Genomic DNA, 26,767 nt, shown 5'->3' on the forward strand with positions numbered 1-26,767 from the left:
TGCCCAGGGCTTTCAGCTTAAGCAAATAAATGATCCTGCTCCAGAGGGCTCTGTGTTCTGTGGCCAGCCATGTGTTTGAGCTTGATAGAGATTCTTATCCGGCCGGGTAATATTACACAGCAAGGGATGACATTTCTTATCAGGAGCCCTGTTGAATCAGAGATAGGAGCCCTTTCTTTTTACTGGCAGCCAGGCCTTCGTGTGCAGGGCTGGCAGGGAGGGTCCCGGGGTGGGCAAGGGCCCGGGAGGTGGGCAGCTTGGCCGGCAGTGGCATCAGCTGGCCCTGTTCTCTCGAGACAGCCACTCCCAATGGCCTGCCTTGACTAAAGAAGGCCACATGAGATTTCTGCATGTGATAGGAGCAGGGCAGGGCCCGGGGTGGAAATGAGGAAGGAAGGAGAGGCATAATGCTGCTGGACCAGCTTGGGGTGGAGGCATGTGTGCCTTGTACAGAGAGGCAGGTGGCCTCCTGCTGTGGATCTTGGCTGTGGGAGTGATGAGGTCCTGGGTAGCCTCCGTGTCCCCACCTGAAGGCTGACCTGTGTGGATGCAATAGGCAGGGTGCTGCATGGGGCTCCTGTGCCCTCGGGCTTCTGCTGCAGAGACACTGGCAGGCCCAATGGTAGGAAGGGAGCGAGGTCAGAGTGTTTGTTCCTTCGCTTCTTCCCTCCTGGGTCCCTGAGTGGTACAGGCAGGGTCTGCACAGAAGGGCCTGCGTTAGCACCCTGACTCTGGGACACATTCGCTGTATTATCCGGTGAGTTGTTTACTTCACTGAGCCTCAGTCTCTTCATCATTTTCTTGCCCTCTTTCATCACTTGCCTTTGGGTTCCATTGATCTCTGTGCCTGGGTTTTTCCCTAAGGTACCAGGGGCAGGGGCATCGCAGGGTCACCCAGGGCCTGAGGCCAGAGCGCCCGATGGACGGAGCTCCCGCATGGATGCAGGCAGTCCAAGCAACCACACAATTTGAGTACTGCAGCCTATGTAAGGGACATGTGCCCAGGGTTCTTCCTCTCCTGTTTTTTTGGGAAGCCCTGTTCTCAAGGCATAATCTTATCCTCATCAGAAAGGTCAGGAGAAGTGGTTTCTCCCTCTCCCTGGCCCCCTCTCCAGCCAGCAGTCCTGCCTCTGCTTGCTTCCTGTTTCCTTCTGTCACCTTGCACCCCCGGCCCGCCTCCTGCCCCGGGTCTCATGTCATCTGTGCTGTTTTCCATGCTCCTCCCCATGGCCAAGTCCAAATACTGAAAGCACAGCTCCGACCCCGTCCCTCTCCACTTGTAAAAATAGCCTGACCTCTCAGCGTGATATTTAAGGCCCAACTGATTGTCACTCCACCCCTGTGCTTTGATCACGGTCACCCTTGTGTGGAGCGTCAGTCACGATAAGCAAGGCCTCATCCTTGTCTTTCGAACTTGCCAATGCCTTTCTTTGACTTTTATGACTTGTTTGCAGCCTTTCTTCTTTGGAAGTCTGAGGGGTTCGTGGGCTCTGGCCTGCGAGAGGGCTGGATTCAACTCCAGCTTTACCAGCGGCTGGCTCTGGGGCTGTGAGCAAGTCACTTCACCACCCTGAGCCTCACCGTCCTCAGCTGTGACATGGGCATCTCATTCCTGTGCCAGGGCTCTCGTGAGAAGAACCTGTCTGAAGGTGTCTGCTGGGGCCTGCTCATGGCAGGTCCTCAGTAAGTGGGGACTCGCCGCTCTCTAACGGCCTGTCCCACTCTATCCTGATGCACCTGAGCTCAAGTTCCATCCCATCTTTAGCCTTCTCTCTGGGCTCTTCCACCTGGGAGTCATCTTCCTCTGTTGGAAGGCCTCTGACCTCCTCTTGTCTGGAGAACAGGAACAGACCTCTTCTCTTTCTACCCATGTCTGACTTCCTGGCATGATGTGGACTCATTTAGGGCATTGACTGGTGGTTATGGTTTTGGCTTGGCCGTGGCAATCAGTGATTTAGTGATTGAGAAGTTGACACCAAGGGAATGGAAGAGTCATCTGTTCTCTCATTGAATGTAGTTCGGTTGGTATATGGTATTATTGGTATATGGTTTATGGTATGGTGGTGGTGTTCAGTCACTCAGTTGTGTCCTACTCTTTTTGACCCCATGGACTGCAGTATGCCAAGCTTCCCTGTCCTTCACTATTTCGTGGAGTTTGCTCAAATTCATATCCATTGAGTTGATGATACCATCCAACCATTTCATCCTTTTGCCCCCTTCTCCTCCTGCCCTCAATCTTTCCCAGCATCAATATCTTTTCCAATAAGTTAGTTTTATTGTGGCCAAAGTATTGGAGCTTCAGCTTCAGCATCAATCCTTCCAATGAATATTCAGGGTTGATTTCCTTTAGGACTGACTGGTTTGCTCTCCTTGCAGCCCAAGGGACTCTCAAGAGTCTTCTCCAGCACCACAGTTCAAAAGCATCAATTCTTTGATGTTCAGCCTTCTTTATGGTCCAACTCTCATATCCGTACATGACTTTTAGAAAACCACAGTTTTGACTCTAAGCCCTTTTTGGACAAAGTGATGTGTCTGCCTTTTTAATTTAGTGGCTTAAAACAACACATTTAATTATCTGACAGCTCTATAGGTTAGAATCCAAGGCGGGTCTCACTAAAATCAGGGAACACAGTGCTGGTTCCTCTTGTGGGCTCCTCCGGCTTCTAAAGGTTGCCTGCATCCCTAGGCTTGTGGCCCCTTCATCCATCTATGAAGCCAGCTTCATGTCCTCTTTCCATGCCTTTCTTCCTTTCTCTCATCTTTCTCTTCTGCCTCCCTCTTCCATTTTTAAGGACACTGCCAATTATATTGGGCCCACAGAAACAATCCAGGATGATCTCACTGTCTTAAGATGAGCACTTTAGCCATTTATTTCCCTCTGCATCCTGAATTCCCCTTTGCCATGTAACCCAGTATAGTCACAAATTTCAGGGATTCGGGCATAGGCATCTTTGGAGGACTGCTATTCTGCCTATGAGAATAGAGAATAGAGTCTTGCACACGCTGTATACTTGTATACACATTGGTATTGATCAACCTTAGCTTTCTCAGCTGTGAGATGAGTAGACATCCCATCTGATGGGAAATCTTTGTTTTCCTGGACACATTGCCTCCAGGAGACGCATTTCATCCCTCAGTCTTGGATGGACTGGAGGCCATGAGTTTATAGGAAGGGGGTGAGGTCAGTTTCCTAGCTGACTTTGGAACAGACCAGAAGTTCTTTAGCATGATGACGGCGCTTCTGATAATTATCGTAATGACTCTCCTTTTGTTCTTACTATCAGACAGAGGAACCCCCTAGCACAGGGGACTGACCAACCGGCCAACAGGGCTGGGATGGGCCAATCCAGAGGGGCCAGCCGGTATCTCCATGTGACCAGCTTGTTCCATCCTTCATTTGACAGATCCCTCTGATCTTGCTGCATACAATAGATTGCAGGGAAAAAGAAACTTCCTGGCCCGATTGATACCAGTGTGAAGGAAGCAGCTGCCTTTGGTGGGGGCAAGGAAACAAATTCCAGTGACATTGATAACTTCTCACCAGTTCTGCATTAACTGAGGAACTGCTGAGTGACTGTAAGACATGTCCAGTAATGCGGGAGGGTGTGAATTCCTGCAAAGGTGAGTTAGAATCCAGCATGGGAGCAGAGCGGTATTAACCAGTAGGAAGGAAAGAGCCTGGGTTTGGGAATTCCTGGGGTTTGGAGGTTTCATCAGTGACTTTCTGTGTTACAATAAGGTCAACGACACCCTCTGTCCCCTCGTTTGTTTACAGTGGTAGAGTGGAGTTTGCTGGATTTCTCCTCCCAGTTCAGTTCAGTTCAGTTCAGTTCAGTTCAGTTGCTCAGTCGTGTCCGACTCTTTGTGACCCCATGAACCGCAGCACGCCAGGCCTCCCTGTCCATCACCAACTCCCGGAGTCTATCCAAACCCATGTCCATCAAGTCAGTGATGCCATCCAACCATCTCATCCTCTGTCGTCCCCTTCTCCTCCTGCCCTCAATCTTTCCCAGCATCAGGGTCTCCCCCCAAGTCGAAAGTAAATGCTATGGCAATGACCAGTGCTTAAGATGAAGCTAAAGAGAATCATGAGAAAAGCTTGATAGTTCTTTGGACATCGCCAAGCTTACCTGGGGAAATGAGGCCAGAGAGGTGAAGGGTGGTCTGAGATCACACAGTCAGTAGCGAGCAAAGCCAGGCCCTGGAACCAACCATGGTTTCCTCCCTCCTTGTGAGTGGACATTCATGCTGCCATCTTTGTTCCTGTTACCTGTTGAGTGAAGCAGATGGTCCATTTCAACCATGCCTGCTGACCTTATACTCTAGTCTTATTTGCCAGCCAGTGGCTTTGGTGGGGCTGGTACCTTCTTGCTTTAGGCACCCCATGGTTTAATTTGATGGGCTCTAACTGCTAGTGTCATTCTTTCTGCTGACTGTGAGATTCATGATGGTAATCCTGACTGTGGGCCAGGAAAGTTGGGTTTGTGTTTGCAGGACGGATTGATACAGAGTGGGGAAGATGCAATTTGAGCGTTACTTTTCTGTGTCAGCTTGGCTAGGCTTTGGTGTGTGTGTGTGTGTGTGTGTGTGTGTGTACACAGGCAGGAGACATTGACTCCAGCTCTCAATGAAGAAACAACACAGAAGTACAGAAATGAGAGGAATTCGGGGCAGACGTCAGTGGTCACCGTCTCCACCTGGGGGCGGGTTGCCTGTTTCAGTCTCCCCTCTGCTTAGCCTCTTAGTTATCTGTCCTGCTGCACTGAGGGCGCATGGGAGCTCTGGAGTCAGTCTGCCTTGTTTCAAGTCCTGCCTCTACCACTGACTGGTCCTATAATCTTAGGCAAGTTTCATATTCTCTCCATGCCTCAGACTCTTCATCAGGAAAACGGGCTATTTGTGCTACAGTAGAGATGTTTGAGGATCAACTGAAATACTAATCCTCAAACATAAGCACATAATGTGTGTGTGCCTGTACCTGTGTATGCATGCATGTATGCATACGCATGTGTGTATCCACTTGCACATATAAGTGTGAATGTGTGTATATAGGCTTGTATGTGTGCATGTGTATACACACATGACTTTATATACATACATACATATATGTGAACACACACATGTGCTTTTATGTATGTATACGTGCATGTACTGTGCCAAGTTGCTTCAGGCCTGTCCAGCTGTTTGTAACCCTATGGACTGTAGCCCACCAGGCTCCTCTGTCCATGGGATTCTCCAGGCAAGAGTACTGGAGTTGGGTTGTCATGCCCTCCTCCAGTGGATCTTCCCGACCTAGGGATTGAAATCACATCTCTCATGTCTCCTGCATTGGCAGGAAGGTTCTTTACCAGCAGTGCCACCTGGGAAACTCATATACATGTATATGTACACAGATAATGTGGTTTTATGCATATATACATGTATATGTATACATGAAAACATATTGTGTGTAGGTATATGTGTATATATGGTTATGTGTGTATGTATATATATAAAACCATATATACACATATACATATATACATACACACACATATACATATAACAGTACAGAGTTAACATGACTATTTCCCTGTTTATGTTTGTAGCTTGCAGAGACATCCCAGCCTGCCTTGCCCTGGGTCCAGTCCCAGAATTTTAAAACTGGTCCTGAAAGCTGGTGCCCAGCTGGGTCTTGAACCAAGGCCTTCTGAGGCCAACGCCTGGCTCTTCTCTACTGTGGGAGTGATTCCCAAGCCTGCCCTTGGAAAGTGTCAGAAGTATCCATGGGGCCTGGTAAAATACAGATTATTCACAGACTCCAGCCCAGGCCTTGGAGACCAAGAACTAGACCCAGACTGGGAATATTTAACCAGTCGCACTTGGTGACTTTGATGGAACCCCACCATATGCACTCTGCTCCTGGCTGGACTCTCAGCTGCCCCTTGCCACCTCCGATGTAGCCATCTTCACTCTCCAGTGAAGACTTGTCCCTTCCCCTCCCCCAAGAAATACCTAGTGCATTCTGCTCATGCACAACCAGGCTCTCAGAGGGACGCAGAGCACAGGGCCAGCCTTAAATTTGGATTTGCAGTCTAATTTAGCTTTCCCACATCACTGACAGAGACACACTATCCTGGCCTCACCTTTCCCAGGCTGAGCTGAGGTCAGCCTTAGCTCTGGGTGGCCAGACCACCCCGGGCCTCCTTCCCTTTCATGATGAGCTGATTCCCTTCTGGGTGATGAGACCCCCTTGCTTTCTGAGTCTCCCCCCGAATTAAAAAACAACTGCTATTTATTGAGCATCTACGCCATCTAAATGCATTGCTCTAAATAATTACCCTGCGGGAAAGATAGTATTATCCTGAAGCTAGGAGATAAATAATCTACAAAAGGGCACAGAGCCCACATTCAAAACCCTGTTCACCTAACGGGAAAGGCCTTTTTTTCACTGTCCCAGAGGTGAGTTATAGAAGATTTATTTTCAAGGCAATAGGTCCTAAATACTTCCCTTTAACATGTGAACAAAACCTCGCAGATAATTTTTTTTTTTTCCTAATTTAACATGCACAGACTGTCCTTGGGATTCCAAACACATTCCAAAAGTCAGGCGCTGCCCGAGTTGGAAGGCACATTAGGCGTGAGCTGGCTGGGGCCGCTGACTTGGAATCAGGCTGCTCACTGCCTTGCTCTGTTCAGTCTTTCAGTCGTAAACTTGTTTTCTTCCCCACACATTGGCATCCATCATGATTTAAATTCTAGGTTGTCAGTCCTCATAGGGAGAGGTTCAGATCTTGGCATTAAGCCCCGTCCATCCTGTGTACAGGGCTGTGTTATTGTGGAGCCCTTAGCTGATCTTTGTGGCCACCTGGAGAAGTCACCCACTTTGCAGATGAGGAAAACAGAGGCCCGCATGGTAGAGATATCAGGCTAGTTTTAAGTCAAAATGCTAGTCTTATCACAGCTATTGGGACTCTTTCAGTTTACTAGATCTTTAGGGCTGAGTTTGTGAGGTGTAATTGAGTCTGCATTCAAAGTATGGGAAGAGATCATTCCCGTTTTCATAAGCTGGAGGCCTCTCTGCAAATATCATAGACTGCACTGATGTGTTTACCTGACTAGCTTCCTCATGAAATAGGAGCTCTGTCTGCCTCATCTCCCTCCATCTCCCAGTGCATAACCCAGGCTCATGGTGGACTCTTCCTGAGGATGCACCAGATAAATGAGGAGTAATTCTTACCAATCAAACCACTTTGGGAGAATTTCACTCCTGTCTGGCACCAGCTGTCCTTCATTTCTTATTACAAAGCACAAAATATCTTCTCCAGAAAAATCCACAAACCCAGACAAACATAGAGGAGAAGCTAAGAATACTTGTTATCACTCAAAGGTGACTAATTAAATGAATTAAAACACATGCATATATGTGTGTGTGTGTGTATATATATATATGCAAGTATATATGTATGTCTATATGTGTATGTGTGTATATATATATACACATAAACTTGTAATAGTACGGCAGTCTATACATCAGCTCATAAATAGCTGTTTTACTAAATACATGATAAATATCTTCCCACACGTGCACTTCCGCTTCATCACTGACTCTTGGGACACCCAGCTTCATGTGTTGTTCAGACATAAGTGGCAAAGCCCCTTCAGTGTTTCTTAAGCATCTGGAACAGACATATGAATTCAACTTTTGCCCTGCTGTGAACAGTGCTTCGGGCTTCCCTGGAGGCTCAGCGGTAAAGAATTCACCTGCAATGCAGGAACCACAGCAGACGTGAGTTCGACCCCTGGGTTGGGAAGATCCCCTGGAGGAGAGCATGGCAACCCACTCCAGTATTTTTGACTGGAGAATCTCATGGACAGTAGAGTCTGGCCGCCTACAATCCATAGCGTCGCAGAGTCGGACGTGACTGATATGACTTAGCACGCACATACAAACGGTGCTTCACTGAATATTCTCATTGTTAAATCTTTGCAACTACATTTTCCTATTTTATTAAGATGCATTCCCATAAGATAGAAAATCTGAAACAAGGACTCTTGAGGTTGTATAACTCGCCACATTCTCCTTCAGGAAGTTTGGGCATTTATCCTCGGCCCCCATGCGTGATGCCGCCGTGTGCTGAGCCGTCCACAGCAGGACCTTCTTCTCTCGGCATTTGGCACAGCACCATTCACCTGGCCCAGCCCACGTGCCCCTTTCTCAGAGGCCCACTCTCCCCGTGGACTGCACCATGCTCTTCCTCCCTCCAGCCCGTGGTTTCTGCAGCACACGTCTCCAATCAATGAAATCATGATTTGTGGCGTTTGGAGCTGAGCGTGCGTGGATCTGGTTCCCTGTTGTGTCCTGGCAGCAGGCACGATGTTTTATTATGGTCAGAAGCAAGGGCTCGAGCCAGAAAGCCCTGGTTTTACTGTGACCCTGCTGTTTTGCTCAGCAAAATCTTCAGTCTCAGCTGAGTTACCACGTGACCCACCTCGCACAAAGATGGTGAGGTTTAAATGAGATACAGCGTGTAGCTTAGCATGGGGTCTTTTGTGACCGGTTCTTTCACTTGGCATGATGGTCAAGGTTCATCCACGTCGTCTCATCTCTTGTATCTGTACGTAATTCCTTGTGATGCCCAGACAGTGTTCCACTGTGTGGATATATATAAGCATTTTGTTCATTGGTCAGTTGATGGACACTGAGTTTGTCCATTTTGGAGTTATTGTGAATAATGCTGCTCAGATGTACAAGGTTTGGTGTGGATGTAGGTGTTCATCTTTCTTGAGTTTGTACACCTATGAGGGGAGTTGCTGGGTCATATGGTGTCTAGGTAACCTTTTGAGGAACTGCCAGATTGTTTTCTGAAGCACCTGTATACAACTGTTTTTCTTTCCCACTAGACCTGCCTGTTCTTGCTCATCATTCATGCTCATCTTTAAACATAGTATGATTTCTTTCGTATGAATTTTTGGAGCACACAGAGTTAATCAGTAGTGCTAGAAATCAGTGCCATCGTTGCCTCCGGGAACAGGGCCGAGGGTGTTTTCTGGGTGAGGGAAATGTTTTGTGTCTTGGTGGTTTAGTATGTTTGGTATGTGCATTTGTCAGAACTCATCAAACTGTTCCTTTTAGATCTGGACATTTCACTGAGTGTTAATTATCCCTAAACTGAAGGAAAAAAAAAAAAACCCTAAAAATGGTTTTGGGGGGGGAACCCAACTAGGTGGAGGGGGAAAAAGAAAAAAATACACAAATTATCTCATGACCTGACTTATCTTACCTACCTTCTCCTGGACAGAGGGCCTGTGCCTGGCAGGCAAGGCCAAGTGTAAAGGACTCCTAATTGATGTGATTAACTATGTCTCAATAGGGAGCCTCGTTAACATCGGCCTGGGTGGGTGATGGGAGGTTATTTTTCACTCTCCCAACTAGGGGACTGCAGGAAGTGAGTGGGGGAGTGGCATTTGGAGGGCTGTTCCCTGCAGTAGGTGAAGGGGGCAGCAAGAGAGCCGGACTCAAGCTCTTCTGCGTAATACAGTTGCAATTTCCCTTTGGCGTTAAGATACTTTTAGTTTTTTGGATCATTTTCTTGGTTGTTGCAAAAACCTATGCTCCATTTCCATCCACAGGGTGGAAGAAGTCAACCTAATCTGCTGGGTTTGTTTTGTTGTTGTTTTTGTTTGTTTCTTTTTAGTATGTTTTCTAAGGCTGCATCATTCAGCAGAACAAAGGATTTAGACAGAATACTCTTTAATCCTTCCTAAATGCACTCCTGGCTGATGAACAGACAACAGGAAGCAAACAACAGAGAAGTGAAAGGTTTTATCTCTCCCTCTTAGAATCTGCAAAGAAATATGGATTGACTTAAAAGCACAGAAGATTAGGATTGGATAGGCATCACTAATTACCCATGGAAAAAATCAGCATTATAACACTGTTGATAAAATTGCAAAAATCGTATCATTTTATTTGTAGGCTAGAAAAAAATATATATTTGATGGACAGAAAAAACTAGAAATATAAACAAACACCACTATTATTTGGGGGGAGAGATGTGATTACGTGCTTTTTTTTTTTTATTGCTTATCTGCTAATTATTTTTCCCAATGACCACGTATTGTTTGTGAATTAAATTGTTACTTTTACTACTTTTAGTTTTCTCACTGACTAGAGAGATCAGTTTCCTCTCTCTGGAATAGATCCTCTTTTCCCCTCTCCGCCATGTTTACAACTTAAGAATTTTAAGGCAGCACTGCATAAAGCATTGAACGTGAATTCTGGGGTTAGCCAGGTCAGAGTTCAGTCTTACAGGATGGTGGCTAAGTCACAGATCTTTTCTGTGTCTTGGTTTTGCTCATCACGAGAATGGAACTGATAATACTCTCCCCGGTCAATTGATGTGAAACATACATGGGAAAATGCCATCATGGTACTTGGTCCTTCCTATCTGTTCACTCCTTTGCCAACCCTTGATAGCCTAGCATCTTCCTGATACCTTGGAAACTACCATTCAGCATTATGATCCAGATGACCTCTGACATCTGGGCTACATCTCTAATTGCTGCAGAAACTTGGCAGACACCTGCAAATAACATTTGGGGTGTGTATATGTTCATGGATGGGCTTCCCTGGTGGTTCAATGGTAGAGAATCCACCTGCCAGTGCAGGATACACGGGTTTGATCTTGGGTCAGAGAGATTGACCCTGGAGAAGGACATGACAACCCATTCTAGTATTCTTGCCTGGAAAATCCCATGGACAGAGGAGCCTGGCGGGCTGCATAGTCCACGGGGTCACAAAAGAGTCAGACATGACTTAGCAACTAAACAACAACAACATGTTCATGCACACATGCAAGCACATATGTAAAAACCGGTGCGCATGGCTTGACATTAAACAAAACCTCCCTCTCCATGAATGAGCTAAGACTGCTCGCTGCTGGAGCTAGTATCTGTCACCAATCACAGGCAGCACCGATTGTGGCAAACATCTGGGTGACAGCACTATTTATATATCTTTCTGCAGTTCCAGTCCCTGGTAGCGGTGGTTTCGGTCTTCAAGCCTTGCACTCCATATGTTGAAAATGTTCTCTTCCCGCAAATCATGAAAGCGGATGTAGACCCAGGCCGTGTGAGTGTGAGTAGCCCCCTTGGGGAGGGGCTCGGCACCGGGTGAGTCAGGATCTTGCAGAGTGTTTACACGCAGGACGCACGTGGGCAGAAGCAGTGTGTACACATGCAAAGCAGGACCCTCTACGCTGTCATCTCTGTTTCACCTCTCTTTCTTCGGTCCCCTTTTAACCCTGCTTTGTCCTCCAGAATTGCCTACCCTAGGTTCTTTCCTCAGCTGCTTTTTATGGCAGTGGTTTTCAAACTTTAGTTTGCAAATGATCACCTGAGAATCTCGCTAAAAATGCAGATTCCTAGGCTCCTCCACCCTATTTTCTGGTTCAGTGGCTGGTAGGGGGAAGAGGGAGGTTATGCCCGGAAACGGGCGTTTTCACCAAACACCTCAGATAGGTCCTTTTGACTAGTAAAGCTCTACCAGCAGAGTGCCTGGGACATCTCAGTAATCTGGGGCCCCACAAGCAAGTTAGAAAACTTATATGTTGATACAATGACTAGTCTCAAAATATGAAAATGAAAACTGCAAAATGGAAATAACATTATGTGTTTATATGTAGCTTTATAGAAGCTTATCAAGTTCTACTCAGCTTTTGCAGTTACATAGGAATTTTTTTTTCAGGGAGATCTGGGTAGGTTTAATATATTTGGCATACTGTATGCTAGGCCCTCAAAAGCCATGAAAAAGCTCCAGTCCCATTGACCTCGCTCTCTGAAGTGTAACCCTAGGTGATTTCTTATTCCTAGCATTTTCTTTCTTGAAGGACCCTTAGAAATGTTTGTGTTCACTGGTCAGGTTTTATCACCAGGGAGACTGAAGCCTAGAGGAAGAATGACTCAGCCATGGTCACATAGCAAGTTTCTTGAATTATCCAAACCAGAGCCAGCCTTCACAACTCACGTGCGTGTGCACAAGTGTGCATGAACTTGTGACATCTCCCAGGGGTCTCTCCCTCCTGTCTCTCTCACTGTGGCCTCTCTTCCCTTCATTCTTGTCCTCAGACCAGTCTGATGCTCCGTCCCAAGCCCTGAGGGAGGGGAGGAAGGGAGTGAGGGTCTCAAGGCTGTAACTGCTAACAATAGACATTGTACATGGCAAGGCCAGTCTTCAGCATAATCCCCACAGAGGAAGAAGGGCTTTATCACTCCCTGAAGCTGAGGCATGAGGAAGAGCTGCAGACTTCCCTGAAACCCCACAAGTGACTCTGTGCTGGGTATCCTATGCAGCGGGGGCAGCTGTATAAACCTGACCCAGCCCTCAGGGGGCTTCCGTTTATTCCTTCATCCATTCATTCCCCCAGATAACCTGCTGAGCACCCTGCTCGGTGCCCAGCACTCTGAACAAGGCGGATGTGGAGCTTCGATCCTAGTTGGAGAGACAGGCAGTTAGCAAGGTGATGGATCCGTATACACGCCAAATATTTCAGCAAGACATTTTCTTTTAGGAAACTAATAAAAGAAGCTAATGAGAAGGGGGTGACAGGTCAGATCTCTGCCTCACAGCTCCTGTCGCCCTGGATGGATCAGCAGGGGGCTGCCAGGAGCCTCAATTGGCAGAAAATTCTGCGGTCCCACCTGGGGTCACGGCGACAGTGTGCTGTGACGGGTGGTGACAGCAGCTGTGCTGGCAGATGGGAAGGGAAGGTCGGGTCCCCTGTGTCTCAGTCCCTGCTGTGACTTCTGCGGGAGTTACTCTAAATAACTGGGTTCTTTCCCTTGTCCTCCCTGAGGGCTACCCCAGACCCGTCTTCCCAGAAACTTTTCTCATCAGCTACACGGCGATACGTGGTCCTCACCCGCTCCTTCCCAGCACTGATTCCTCTGCCTGGCTTTCAAGATCCGCAAAAATTCTGGCCCCAACACACCCTCCCAGGACTCCCTGACCTTTTCTTTCTGTTCCAGCCCCCATGGGCTCCTCACCGGCCCCTAATATGCAGCGCCCCTCCCCCATCCAGCCCCTCCCCCACTCCCTGCCCTATGACCCTCCTTCCCATCCAGGTTCCCAGAGGACTTCCCTTTGCAGCCCACAGGGACCTGCCTTCTTGCACCCAGGCCATACAGTACCCACACATCATCCATCTTCCACTGTCTCGTCTTGTTATCTCTCACGCCCTTCCTCCATGGTTATCTGACATTCCTCATGTCAGAGCTTTGACTCCCTACCTACGTTCAACACTCAAAGAATGGCCTTGGTGTTGCAGTTCCTCATCCAGTGTCTTGGCAATAACAAGCACCTGAGAAATAAGTGCTTGAAGATTTGGTTGGATTGGTGGTGCAGGGGTCGAGAGTAGAAGGGGGGAAGCCAGAGCAAGACCATCTAAGGACCTCTCCCTGTGTCCTCGCTCTCGCCTCTCCCAGACCAGACTCTCCTGCTGTGGCTGGCACAGTCCATGTGTTTCTGTCCACTCCCTGAAATGCTAAGCTTTTAACTGAAAGGTCATTGTCAAAGCAGTCCAGCTCAAGCCATTGCTGTTAGAGACTCTGGGACCAGTAAGCACAGGATGTCTGGGCAGGGTGGGAACAGGCATCGAATCAGCTCTCAGAGGCAGGGGGATTCTTCCCAGGGGAACTGATGATGAAGCTGGGCCAGGAAGGAAGTGTGGGAATTAGCCTGATCCGAGGGCAGAGGAGCGCTCCATGGACTTCCCAGTCTGCAGAGAAGCCTTCGTGCTGGCTGGGGAGATGGAGTCAGGGGTGAGCAGGAACCAGGGAGGCTAAAAAATTCTAAAGAATGCCCAGAACCCCAGAGCCAGAATCCACAGCACTCCAGCTCTTACGGTTACTCCTGCAAGTTCCCTCCATCCCTCCAGTGTGTGCAGACATTTTATGACGGAGGCACATTCTCAGTGATGTAGGACTTTTATTTTTTAAGGTTTTTTAAAATGTGGACCATTTTAAAAATCTTTATTGAATTTGCCATAGTATTGCTTTTTTTTATTTTTTTAATTTTTTGGGTTTTTTTAGCCAGGATGCATGTGGGATCTTAACTCCCCGACCAGGGATCAAACGCACACCCCCTCCACTGCCTCGGAGGGTGAAGTGTCAGCCATTGGACCACCGTGGAAATCCCGGATGTAGTACTCTTTAAAGTGCAGTTTTTCATGCAAACGTTTCCATTTGTATTCCTCTGTTTTTCCTTCTTTCCTGGGTGACCTCAGGCTGCCGCTCCTTCGCCCCAACTTTCACACCATACCCTCAGCCCACCCGAGTGAGGGTGGTCCCTTTATGTGGAGACAGATCTTCTAAGGCAGACAGATCTCATAAAAGGAAATACAGAGCATCAGTGAAGCTGGGAGGGAAAGTAAGGCTCACCAGAACAGTGTGACCGTGGTGACCCACCACCTGTAAGTCACCAGGCAGTCAGTTAGTTCAGTTGCTCAGTCGTGTCCGACTCTTTGTGACCCCATGGACTGCAGAATACCAGGCCTCCCTGTCCATCACCAACTCCTGGAGCTTACTCAAACCCATGTCCATTGAGTCGGTGATGCCATCCAACCATCTCATCTTCTGTCATCCCCTTCTCCTCCCGCTTTCAATCTTTCCGAGCATCAGTGTCTTTTCAAATGGGTCAGTTCTTCACATCAGGTGGCCAAAGTATTAGAGTTTCAGCTTCAGCATCAGTCCTTCCAATGAACATTCAGGAGTGATTTCCTTTAGGATTGGCTGGTTGGATCTCCTTGCAGTCCAAGGGACTCTCAAGAGTTTTCTCCAACACCACATTTCAAAAGTAAGTCACCAAGAGTTAGACTAACAGGATTTGAAATTTATTCTAAGAATTTTGGGGGAGCCTGGCATGTGCTTCCGTGGCTTGCAGCAGCTTATATTATTCTTTGGGGAAAACCAGTTGCCAGGAGTTATCAAAGCATCACTCCAACCTTGTGTCCCAATTTGGGGAATGTATTTCAAAGACATGTTCCAGGAGGAGAGAAGGCAGTGATGTGCAGGACGGGATTTTTTTTACAGCCAGACGCACTTAGGGGCAAAACTGGAAACAAAATGGTGCTGGGGGGAGGACCACATGGTATTTCTGGGCCACCAGATCTTTCCCAGAGGTCTGAGGGATCACCGTGGAGAAGAGGGGACCACTTTAAGGACAGCAACGTCAGTCTGAGATGTGACAGTCACAGCATCGTGTCTTTCCTGGGATTGGGGAAGTTATGGAAGAGAGCAGCTCTTCACTAGGAGATTCTCAGACTCCCACTCCCCGCAGTGTGTTTGCCACGGGCCCCATGTGGTGCCTCCTGTTCTGTTCTGATAGGTATCTGTTTCTCATTTTGAGAAACAGGATTCTGTTAGAGATCTCCCTCTGTTTTCCTTTTTACTCAGAGCCGTCTTCTTTTTTTAGCTCCATCCTGCTGGCCTGCGCGTGCTGAGCTCGTGTGAGGGGCAGTGTCCAGCTCCCCTGACTGCAGGCCGTGTCTTGTTTTCTTTCTTCATCCCTGCTGACACACTTCAGGGAGAGGCCCGGCCAAGTTCTGTCCCCGCGTGGCCTGTGGGAGAATCTCTCTGATACGGATCCAGGGCTGGGAGGGCTGGGGGTGAGTCACTGTGCCACTCAAGCTTCATTTCATAAGTACCGCCAGATTGTTTTCCAGAATGACTACCTGTTTGTGCTCCCACCGCCGGTGCGCAGAGGTTTCTGTTTCCCCACGTCTCCCCCCACCGCCCCCAGTCCCGCTCCCGCCTGTCCCCAGCACCTGGTGTGGTCAGGTGTGTCAACAAGGAGGCATCTGATAGCTCGGGCCCATGAGGGCAGTGGGCTCGCTTCTCTGAGCCGCCCTTTTCTGCTGCAGTCAGCACCTGGTCATGACAGCATCCAGGGCAGGAACCATGGCAGGCAGGAAGAGGGGGATCTTCTTGGAGCAACTATCTGTTTTCTGTTAGGGAAAAAAAATTCCCCAGAAATCCCCAGTCTACTTCCCCTTGTGTCTTATTGGCCAGCTGGGGCCACTTTGTCCTCCGAAGCCAGCCTCTGACAGAGATAAGAGGATGGCCCCTTCTGTGGGTGTTGCTGCCTGCCCAGGACCCGAACAGAACGGAGCGTGTCCGCCCGAGGATGGAGAGAGCAGGGGACAGTCACCCCGCTGCCCATAGAGGCTGCCACGCCAGGGCTCTAACTGTAGCAGTTTTTTGAGATCACTCTGCCTCTTCCGTATGAGGGATCTTCCCGCCCCATCCCCCCAAATCTGTGTGATGAACCATTTGTGGAGAACCTCAGAAGCACATGTCTGTTGCCTTGAGGTTAGAACTGTTGGTTCTGGAATCTGATGGTTCTTCCCACCAGGTGAACTTCAGACCTGTTCCTCCCCGCCCCCGACCCAGGCTGCCCCTACGTAGATCTCCACGTGAGCTCCCCACGGGAGAGGTCAGTGCAGAGATTCAAGGGCACAGTGCCCCTGTTCCTGCCTGTGCCGAGACTCCCAGGCAGAATGCCAGCTGGGGACAGGTGGGAATAGCACCACAGCGGGCAGCAGCGCCCCGCCCCCCGCCCCCTGTCCCCCGCCGCCATCAACCACGTGCCTGCCATAGTAATCCTGTGTTTTTGCCTAACCAAAGAAATTAACTTGTAATCATTAACTTCTGTAACCTACTCAGCCCTTACTCTGTGCCAGGCAGCCCAGTAAGCGTGTTATTTTTTATGATCTCATAACACCGCCTCTGACAGCCTCGTGAGAGCATTTGTGTGTGATGGTTGAAGCACAGGCTCCCGTCAGACCGCCCATGGAATCCCAGGACTGACGTTTAATAGCTGTGTGAACTTGGGGAGATTACTTAACCTTTCTGGGCCTCAGCTTTCTCCTGTGTACGCCAAGAACCATAATGGTATGTTACGAGTGCTCAGTGAGTTGGTAAAGTGCTTAGAATAACGCTGGCTCAGAGTATACACATAGTTCACACTTGATAAATACTAGTTGTTGTTGTTGCCATTTTTAAAAAATGAAGAAACCAGAGGCTCAAGAGATCCACTTACCAAAAGTCGACAGCTGCAAGTAACAGGGACGCAACCCAAGAGTTTGTGATGCGAGAGCCGGCCTCTCACCCAATCAGCTAGACATCATCAGTAGTAGCCACGTGCCTCAAGGGAACAACACCATCCTTGCTGTCCTTTTCAGTAGAATAAATGCTCTGTTGAAGACTCAGTAATACTTTTTATGAAGAAATAATTTCCAGCCACCAACCATAAAGACATAGTGTCACGTGTTCAGCACCAGGAGATGTGTGGATCTTTTCTGAAGGTGGCTGGGACCCTGGGACGTGAAAGAAAGCGTGTGCCCGGGGACGGCAAAGGTACAGCATTTAATTCCCGATCTTGCCACTGACCTCACTGGGGCCTCAGTCCTCATCTTTAGCTTCAGGTTTCAGTTGTTCCTCCCAGTAAGGACTTAGGAAGCACCTTATAAGTTGAGCATGGCCAGTACTGCTTATTCTGCAACTAGGATTTTCCATGCTACCTTACATTTTGTTTTTTATCTCAGTTCACACTTACACATTCATACAAAGTATAAGCACTGCATCCCCTGACTCCACTTGAGTCCCTGGAAATCTCTGGAAACCAGGACTTATGCATCTTCTGGGAGAGATCTTACCTTGCCTCACTGAGCTAAGTGGGCTAGAGTCAGGACCCTCTGGCATCTTTAGAGAGGAGGGTGTCTCTAGTATCTGTGAGCCTGGGGATAAATAAACAAGGTAGTGCTCTGCCACATGGGACGTTCCCTGATTGAATTTCTCCAGATTTCTGAGCATTTTCAGACACACGGTATGCTGGGACCAAGGGCTCAGCCTAAATGAAGGATCACAGGCTAAGTGATGTGACTTTAACCAAAAAAAAAAAGGCTTAGTGGCCTGAATTTTCCTGGGAGGACTTTTGAAGTTAACCCTGCATAACAAGTGACTCAGTTATCTTTTTTTTTTTTAAATTGAATGTCCCTCCTCCCTTTCCTTTTTTTCCTTCTCTCTTCCCTTCCCTCCCTCTCTCCATCCCTTCCTTGGAATACATTCACACCAGTGAAAATTCAGATGGTCTAGAAAGACATGCAGTGAAAGTAAAGTGTCCACTGCAGGTTCCACTTCTCCAGATAACAAGTCTTCCTCCTGGGAGGCAATCACTCTCAGAAGATTCTCGCCTGTCATTCTGGAGATGGTCTGTGCACATATAAGCACGATCTGAGCGTGTATAGGGCTTCCTTCTTGACTGGATGTGGCTGTGTCTTATAACAGAGGCCCCATGATCTGTGGTTCATTCCGCCCTCTTAAGGCCTCCACTCCCATTTACTTATTACCAACTGTTTTCATCTTCCTTCCCACGCTCAAGGTCTATTTCCAGGTGTGTGTGATGACACGGCTCTGGACCCCGGAGTGGCCCAGACAGGCTGATGGAGAATGCCTTGGTTTCAGGAGGGCCTGGGGTCTGCCCCGATTTCCCCCCTGCAGACAGGAAGCAGGAAGAATGGATGGCAATCCAGGACAGGATCCAGAAATGGTTCCCACCACAAGTGATCCTCTAGGGAACCCACCCCTCCCCATGAAAGCGCACTTTGCCTTGACTCGGTCACCGAGTGCAGAATCACACACCTGCGAGGTGGCTGAGGGCATTGTTTCCCGAATGTGAGCCATGCATAAACTTCCAGGATTCCTTGTGAAACGCAGGTGCTATGTCACTTACGCCAAGTGGAGCTGATATTCTGCACCAGTGATGAGCTCCCAGGTAGTGGTGATGCTGCTGGACCACGGCTGACCCATTCTAAGTAGCAAGGAAACACCGGATGCTCCGTCCCACCTTTCTCCACACTGCACACTCCCCGTCTATGGAGCGCTAGGTCACCTACGCACAGATTCCGGCTCCATCACCCATCAGCAGTTTAATGTACGTTGACAGCAGTCTGACTTCCTCACCATCCAGTGAGGTGCACGAGCATAATCCTTTTTTTTATTTTTTAGTTTTTAGATGAGAAAACTGCTTCTCAGAGATGTTAAACAACTTGGCAGAGGTCACACAGCTAGTAAGTGACAAAGACAAAAGTTCGAGGGTGAAGGTCGTTCCCAGTCACTGCAGTCCCCCATGAACCCATAGATATGAATGTGGTCCTCCTAGAATGGGACAGTCTGTACTTAATGAACAGGTTTGGATGGTGACTGTCAGTTTCTTTTCTCTCCCCTTCTTTATCTCTGAGATTTTGATTCTGGCTTCTTCTTTCCAGGAGACTAGGAGACACTTCACATGGTGGGTGGTCCCCACAGCAACACTGACCCAGAGAGAAATGAATCCTTTTGCCTGGTGACTAGAAGACATATGAAACTGGAAAAAGGAATCTAGAATATTACATTTAACTCACACAGGAGAACACACCTTCCCTTTCATCCTCTCTTCCAAGGCACCTAATAGCCTTTAGTGGTCACACGGTCATTGCTGTGCATGCGTGCTTAGTTGCTCAGTCATGTCTGACTCTTTGTGACCCCACGGACTGTAGCCCACCAAGCTCAGTCCATGGGATTCTCCAGGCAAGAACACTGGAGTGGGTTGCCATTTCCTTCTCCAGGGGATCTTCCCGACCCAGGGACTGAACCCCTGTCTCCTGCATTGGCAGATGTATTCTTTATCATCTAAACCACTTGGGAAGCCCATGTCACTGCTGAACTATCCTCATTTAATGTGGTTTTGACAGGATAGTTGGTCTGGAAAGTTTCTTTCCAATTAAACTTCCTTGTTGAACTGCCTTGGTTTTGAAAGGATTCCATAAGGATGGCTAATTATATAGCAGTTGCTACAGGAGATGTTTGCACTCCATTTCAGCTCTTAGGTGATTCAGATCAAACGCTTTCTCCTTTCCTCCCTGGAGCTATGTGCAACCATCTTCCTCTCACACAGCAGGCTTCTCATGAGTTATTTTTGGAGGTTCAAATCAAAACAGCAATTCTGGCGAATGGGAGAGCGAAGCGATGCTTTAGTCGAGCAGAGAAGACCATATGCACTGATAAAGACAGCCAAAGACTCAGTGCCTTTAAAAGGCTTCTGAGCCATCTTCCTCTGTGAAGGTTAAATTTGGGGGTAACTGCAAACTGTCCTTGGTGCTGTCATATTCCTTTGTGAATTCAGTTGAGGGACTTCCCCAGTGACCCAGTGATTAAGACTCTGCCTTCCAGTGCAGAGGATGAAGGTGCTCTGGTTAGGCACTCAGATCCCGCATCCCATGGGGTGTGGCCAAAAAGTGAAAAAGACAGCTGAGATTCCTTTACCGTTACCAAAACTTTGTCCATTTGCAACGTGTTGTCCTGATTGTTTAGCTCTAAGATGGCGGATCTTGGCAAAATTTACTTGAGTACTTTGCTTCAGCTGCTGGATCTGCCTTGAAACATGGAAATCACTTTATTTCCCCACTCTGCTCTGTTTCTTTCTTTCACCAGAGCACATAGAGCATCCCTGAATATGTACAGCAAGCAGGCAGACCTCCCCCTTCACCCGTTACAGTGGAAGCGCCTTGTGGGCAGGGGCTGTGTTTTTCATTTTGTTCTGTTCCTGGCACAGAGTTGCCGTTCAGAGAATTGAGTGAACAGATGATGTGCTGATTCGCTTCAGTCATGTCCGACTCTTTTTGACCCTATGGACTATAGCCCGCCAGGCTCCTCTGTCCATGGGATTCTCCAGGCAAGAATACTGGAGTGGGTTGCCATGCCCTCCTCCAGGGGTATCTTCCTGACCCAGGAATGGAACCCAGGTCTCCTGCAGCTTCTACATTGGCAGGCAGATTCTTTACTGCTGAGCCACTGGGGAAGCCCGAACAGATGGTAGATGAATGAATACTATTCCATTTCCATTTCTCTCTCTCTCTCTCTTTTTTTTTTTTTTCAAATCAATCACTTATTACATAAATAGTAACTGAATGTTTTTTAGCTTGGGACAAAAAGGCTGTCCAGATAAGGCTAATGTTTTTTCTTGATCACAGCCCTAATTCTTGTTTCTGCCTCCTCTCTGCTTAGGTTATCAGTTTGGAACACATCCTTGCAGAGCTTTCCAGTGCATTTACACATGCATGCACACACAGGCACGCACACACACACACGAGTACTGTTTTTGATAAACAGATTTTTTTTTTCAGCTTGTTTTCTCCTACTCAGCCATATATCAAGGAGTACTGTCCATGTCAACTACCTTATTCTTGGCACTTGCTCCATAGTTTTATTACATTTGTGTGGATATAATACCTTTTATTTGGACCAAGAGAATACGCTCATTATCTGCTTTCATGCTCATTGCTGTTCAGGGTCCCTTCTCCCATACACATTGACAGACTAACCATGTTCACTCCTGTCTCTTGGTAGCTACAACACATTTCAAGAGAATCAGCCACCTGCCTCTGAGATTATGCCAGACCTATGGACAGAATCACGTGAGATGCTAAGGATTGCCAGAGGAAACTGAACACCTGTGTCCATAGAAGCTCGGGAAGTGCATTTGGCCCTCAGAATTCCACAGGACTGGATAGGAGGTGATGTTAGAGCCAGTGTCGCCTCTGCCCTGAGCTGCTTGAGTTCCCTTGGGCAGGTCATTTCCTCTCACTGTACCTTACTTTTCTCATCTGTATAGTGGGCTCAGTGAGTGTCTTTCAGCTCTTAGAGTCTGAATAACAGGGTTTAGATAGTGCCACCAGATGGACATAAAGAATATATTAGCTTGCATGCTATTTTGTGTCAGAGTGGGAAAGGGGATATTTAAAACTATATTTAAATGCTCATTTTAATTAACTAGTTTTTATTATATTTTAATTTAAAGATAGTATAAAATTTTAAAATAGAGATCTGTTCCAGAGCCCTTAAAGGTCACAAACAGTCTGTGATTGTCCAAGAATGTATCACCTTTGGGTCTTACTCTTCTTTCTTGTTACTTTATTATCCAATTAAAGTGTATGTGTTTGTTTCCTTTGCTTTGTATGGTCTTTTCATTCTAAACAAGCCAGGGTGGTGTTGGGCAAGGGGACTATGGATCCCAGAGTTCCACCTCCAGGTTTGTCTAAGTTACAGCTGTGTGTCCTTGGACAAGTCCCTCACCTTCTCTGAGTTTCCATCTGTTGATAGTATGAGTCCAAGTTAGCCAGGTATCCACTTGACAAAAAGTTGAAAACCACACCGACTTGAGAATGTTTGACCTGACATTTCTGAGCCCTATCACCTGCAGATAGGTCATCTCGCGAACTGATGAGACATCCTAAGAGACCACCAAAACTCATGCAGTGGGCTCACTTCACATGAGAATCGTGCAACTGCCCTGGCCCCTGGTGACGCACCATCTTTCAGTGGGTTCCCAGGGGGGCCCCCAGAAGGTTCTGAGCTGCCATGATTCATTGGTAGAGTTTCCCCCTGAAACCCAAGGCTAGCTTGATAGTGCGTGTTACCTTACTTGGAGATGCCACAGTGGTCACAGGGGCTGAATCACCCTCGGGCATACTTCCCTGGGGGTCTCAGTAAGGTTTCTCACGTGGGGCCAGAGGTCTGGCCTCTTGTGTTGGCATTACACGTCGGTCTGGAGAGAACAGGGCTTCTGCAGGTGAAAGGTCAGGTGAATGGGTGTGAAAGCTGAATGGGAGCTGAGCCCACAAGGTCTCGGGAGGGTTGGTTTTCCTGTTCCCAGAATGCTTTTGCACCCCTTCTGTGAGCTTCTGTTTATGAACACCCCTTGGGCTAAGCACTCCCTGGTTGAGCAGGTCTCTGTGCGAGAGAGGCCAGTTTGATGCTCTTCTGAGAGCCCCTGGGTCGGCGACTTCACCTTTACACCTCTGCTTCCTGCCCTGCTGGGTTTTCTCTGAGAAGACTTCACTCAGGTGCTCAACCCTCGTTACCTTCCTTCCCTTTTCCCTTTCTTAAACGGAAGAGCATGGACTTTATAGGCTCTGAATTTGTCACCGAGCTTCCAAAAGCCTCCCATAAACATTTTCCACATGAACCAAAATAAAAGGAAAAGCACAATGAACGGAAAGAACATCATTAACATGGTACATATCTTAAATCAGTTAAAAAAAAAAAAGAATAATGGATCATTTCCATTTACCATAGCACACTGCAAATTTTTCAACAGCTGCCCACCATGCCGTTCTCCCGAACTGCCTCCATGCCCTGCCACTCTGTTTGGATGAAATAGGAGTGAATCTATTTTACATCGTTGCAGAGAAATGCAGAGCAAGTTATAGTGTCTCTCCTTAATTTGACCCTCCTTTAACCTATCGATAGTGTTGTAAGTTCCCAACCTGGAAACTTGAGGACATGAGTCAGTCTGACATATGATTCACATATCCTCGATCTGAAATGCTTGATGTTGTGTGGGGCCAGGGTGGGAAGCAGAACCAGAAACCAAATTCAGCTTCAGTGAAGTCGCATGGGGGTGTTGTGGGGGGCAGTTATCATCTTGTGGTTTGTGGAGTTTCTTCCTGCCTTCCAGGATCTACAATGCATTGGACGGTGGGGGAAACTCAAGGTGACCACATGCCCAGGGCTGCTAGAAGAGTTCCAGTTTATGCCTCCTAGTCCAACCTTTTCTGCTCAGATAACCTGTCTTTCTACACACCAGAATATAGGATTCTGGGGAGACTAGATTAGGAATTCTGAAAGTCAGAGGTTTCATTTTATTCATAAGTACATCCCCAGTAAATACAGGCTTGCTGAGTTGGGTGAGTGAGTAAATTCTTCACCACCTCTCTTGGTCTCTGAATTTCTGTTTCTCATCTATCTTTGTATGCCTAGGGTAACTACTGATTCTTGTTCTCAATAGTATCTTTTGACTAAGCCTGAGCTTCAGATGGTAATTGATTTGGTTCCATGTACGCAACTTGCCCATGCAGCTCTGTGACTTTCAGTGAGTTATCCAGATGAGTTACAGCGTATCAGAGTACCAAGAACAGTGGCTTGCGGAGGCAGTAAGCTCCTAGGAAATGGCAGGAAGGTGGAGATGGTGCTATTGTTATTAGGTGACTGGCATTGCCACCTGTTTCTGTTTTATCTTTTCCTAGTTAGAAGATTCATAGACTTTTTTTTTTTTTTAAAGAAAATAATATCAAAATCTCATAAGAAATTGGGCAAAGACTAAAAAAGCTAACTGTACCATCATGATCTTTGGTAGCACAGTAGCAATTATCATTATCAATGTACTATAAGCCGTCAATGGTGTTTTATGCTAAGTTTTTCCATAGTGGTTATCTTTAGGAGCATTCCATTTGTTGTTGTTGTTGTTGTTGTTTCCATTTGCCTTTTTCTGCAAGCATTGTTCATGTTATTTCACAATCTTTTCTGCTACAGCTTTCTAATTTGCTTTTGTCCACGTGGTTATTGGTAACTATATATTGCTTCCATTTTCCTTTCTGTGAATGAAATTTTCCTTCTGCTATGCCCTACATTTCAAGAGATTCTCAGAAGTAAAATCGCTGAATTAAAAGATACAAATGTTGTCAAAATCTATCTATATCTATATTTTAAAAAATAGACTGTTAGAGAAATTTTAGGTTTACAAGAAGCTACAGAGAGCTCCCATTTACTCAATTCAGTTCAGTTCAGTCGCTCAGTCATGTCTGACTCTTTGCGACGCCATGAATCGCAGCATGCCAGGTCCCCCTGTCCATCACCAACTCCCAGAGTTTACTCAAACTCATGTCCATCAAGTCGGTGATGCCATCCAGTCATCTCATCCTTTGTCGTCCCCTTCTCCTCCTGCCCCCAATCGCTCCCAGCATCAGGGTCTTTTCTAATGAGTCAACTGTTCGCATCAGGTGGCCAAATTATTGGAGTTTCAGCTTCAACATCAGTCCTTCCAATGAACACCGAGGACTGGTCTCCTTTAGGATGGACAGGTTGGATCTCCTTGCAGTCCAAGGGACTCTCAAGAGTCTTCTCCAACACCACAGTTCAAAAGCATCAATTTTTCAGTGCTCAGCTTTCTTCATAGTCCCAACTCTCACATCCATACATGACCACTGGAAAAACCATAGCCTTGACTAGACGGACCTTTGTTGGTAAAGTAATGTCTCTGCTTTTTAATATGCTGTCTAGGTTGGTCATAACTTTCCTTCCAAGGAGTAAGTGTCTTTTAATTTCATGGCTATAGTCACCATCTGCAGTGATTTTGGAGCCCCCCAAAATAAAGTCTGACACTGCTTCCACTGTTTCCCCATCTATTTCCCATGAAGTGATGGGACCAGATGCTAGTCCCCCGCAATTCTGCATATTTTTAACATTTTGTATTAGTGTGGCACATTTGTTGTAATTTACATACCAATATTGATGTATTATGATGGACTAAAGACTGTAGTTTACATATAGGGTTCACTCTTTGTATTGCATAGTTCTGGGTTTTTGACAAATGCATAATTTTATGTATCCACCATTACAGTTTCACATAGAATATTTTCACTGCTCTAAAAATGCTCTGTACTTCACCTTTTAATCTCTCTCCCCATCCTCCCAAACCCATGACTACCACTGATCTTTTACTTTCTTCATAGTTTTGCTTTATCCAGAACATCACGTAGTTAGAATTATACAGCATGCAGCCTCTTTTGTTTGACTTCTTTCACTTAACAATATGTGTTTAAGACTCCTTTGTGTCTTTTTGTGGCTTGATAGCTCATTTATTTTTAGTACTGAATAATTCCTATTGTCTGGCTATAGTGTAGTTTAATTATCAGTTCACCTACTGAAGGACGTCTTTGTTGTTTCCAAGTTTGGCAATTTTAAATAAAGCTGCTATAAACATTTGTGTGCAAGTTTTTGAGTGGACATAAAATTTTAACCCATTTGGGTAAATCTCATGAAGCCAGATTGCTGGATCACATGGTAAGACTACTTTTGCTTTGTAAGCAATTATCAAAGCTTTATATTTTGAACATTTATTAAGCAATTTTAGTTATAATACCACTTACATGGTTAATCGTCAAAATAACCTCTGGGTTGGAAGTTATTAATTTCACCTTCTGATTAATGTTTTCAGGATTTATTGCTGAAAAGATCTTTAAACCTCTTAGCTTCCTGAGAGCAAAATCTGCCTCTGGTGTCACCTCCAAGGCCTCCATGGCATAGTGCATGCAATAGGTGTTTGATTCATGTTCATTACACACTGAAATACCACCTCACTGCACAAATAAAAACATAGAGATCCAAAAAAGGAAAGCAAAGTGCTTCTGGCCAAACATCATTTTACTCACGGCAGAAGCAGTGCTAGGAGATAACTCACACTTTGTCAATTTTTGGACCAACATTTTGAGTGACCAGACTCTCGATCACTGTGCATGCTAAGTCACTTCAGTCATGTCTAACTGCCCACCAGGCTCCTCTGTCCGTGGGATTCTCCAGACAAGAATACTGGAGTGGGTTGCCATGCCCTCCTCCAGGGGATCTTCTTGACTTAGGGATGGAGCACACATCTCTAATGTCTCCTGCATTGGCAGGCAGGTTCTTTACCACTAGCAACACCTCGGAAGCCCCTCTGGATCACTAAATTCACCCAAATCAAGCTTCAGGACTCAGGAATGCATCCTTACTGTTGTAACAAACACCCTCTCCTCACTTGCAATCCCACCCACTACCATGTCTCCCTGAGAGCCGGAAGTGGTGTGTTCAAGTGGATAGAGTACATTGTGGCTACAAAGTCTCATAGCAAGCAAAGGTAACAACAGCAGCAATAATA

The 26,767-nt window shown here is 46.9% G+C and overlaps 1 long non-coding RNA gene across 16 annotated transcripts in view; it reads left to right on the top strand.

The window, feature by feature from the left end:
- LOC136144681 (uncharacterized) overlaps nt 1–26,767 on the top strand; it is a 421,108-nt gene that overhangs the window by 194,780 nt on the left and 199,561 nt on the right. Inside the window, exon 5 of one of the 16 annotated variants that reach the window (XR_010658614.1) lies at nt 21,424–22,023. The exons of the other annotated variants lie outside the window; for them this stretch is intronic. This is a non-coding gene — a long non-coding RNA (uncharacterized lncRNA). Of the gene's footprint in view, nt 1–21,423; nt 22,024–26,767 lie in introns of those variants that run through there. 16 annotated transcript variants of the gene reach the window in all.

Source organism: Muntiacus reevesi, chromosome 12 (assembly GCF_963930625.1).
Source record: "Muntiacus reevesi chromosome 12, mMunRee1.1, whole genome shotgun sequence".
In the NCBI taxonomy this organism is placed as follows: domain Eukaryota; kingdom Metazoa; phylum Chordata; class Mammalia; order Artiodactyla; family Cervidae; genus Muntiacus; species Muntiacus reevesi.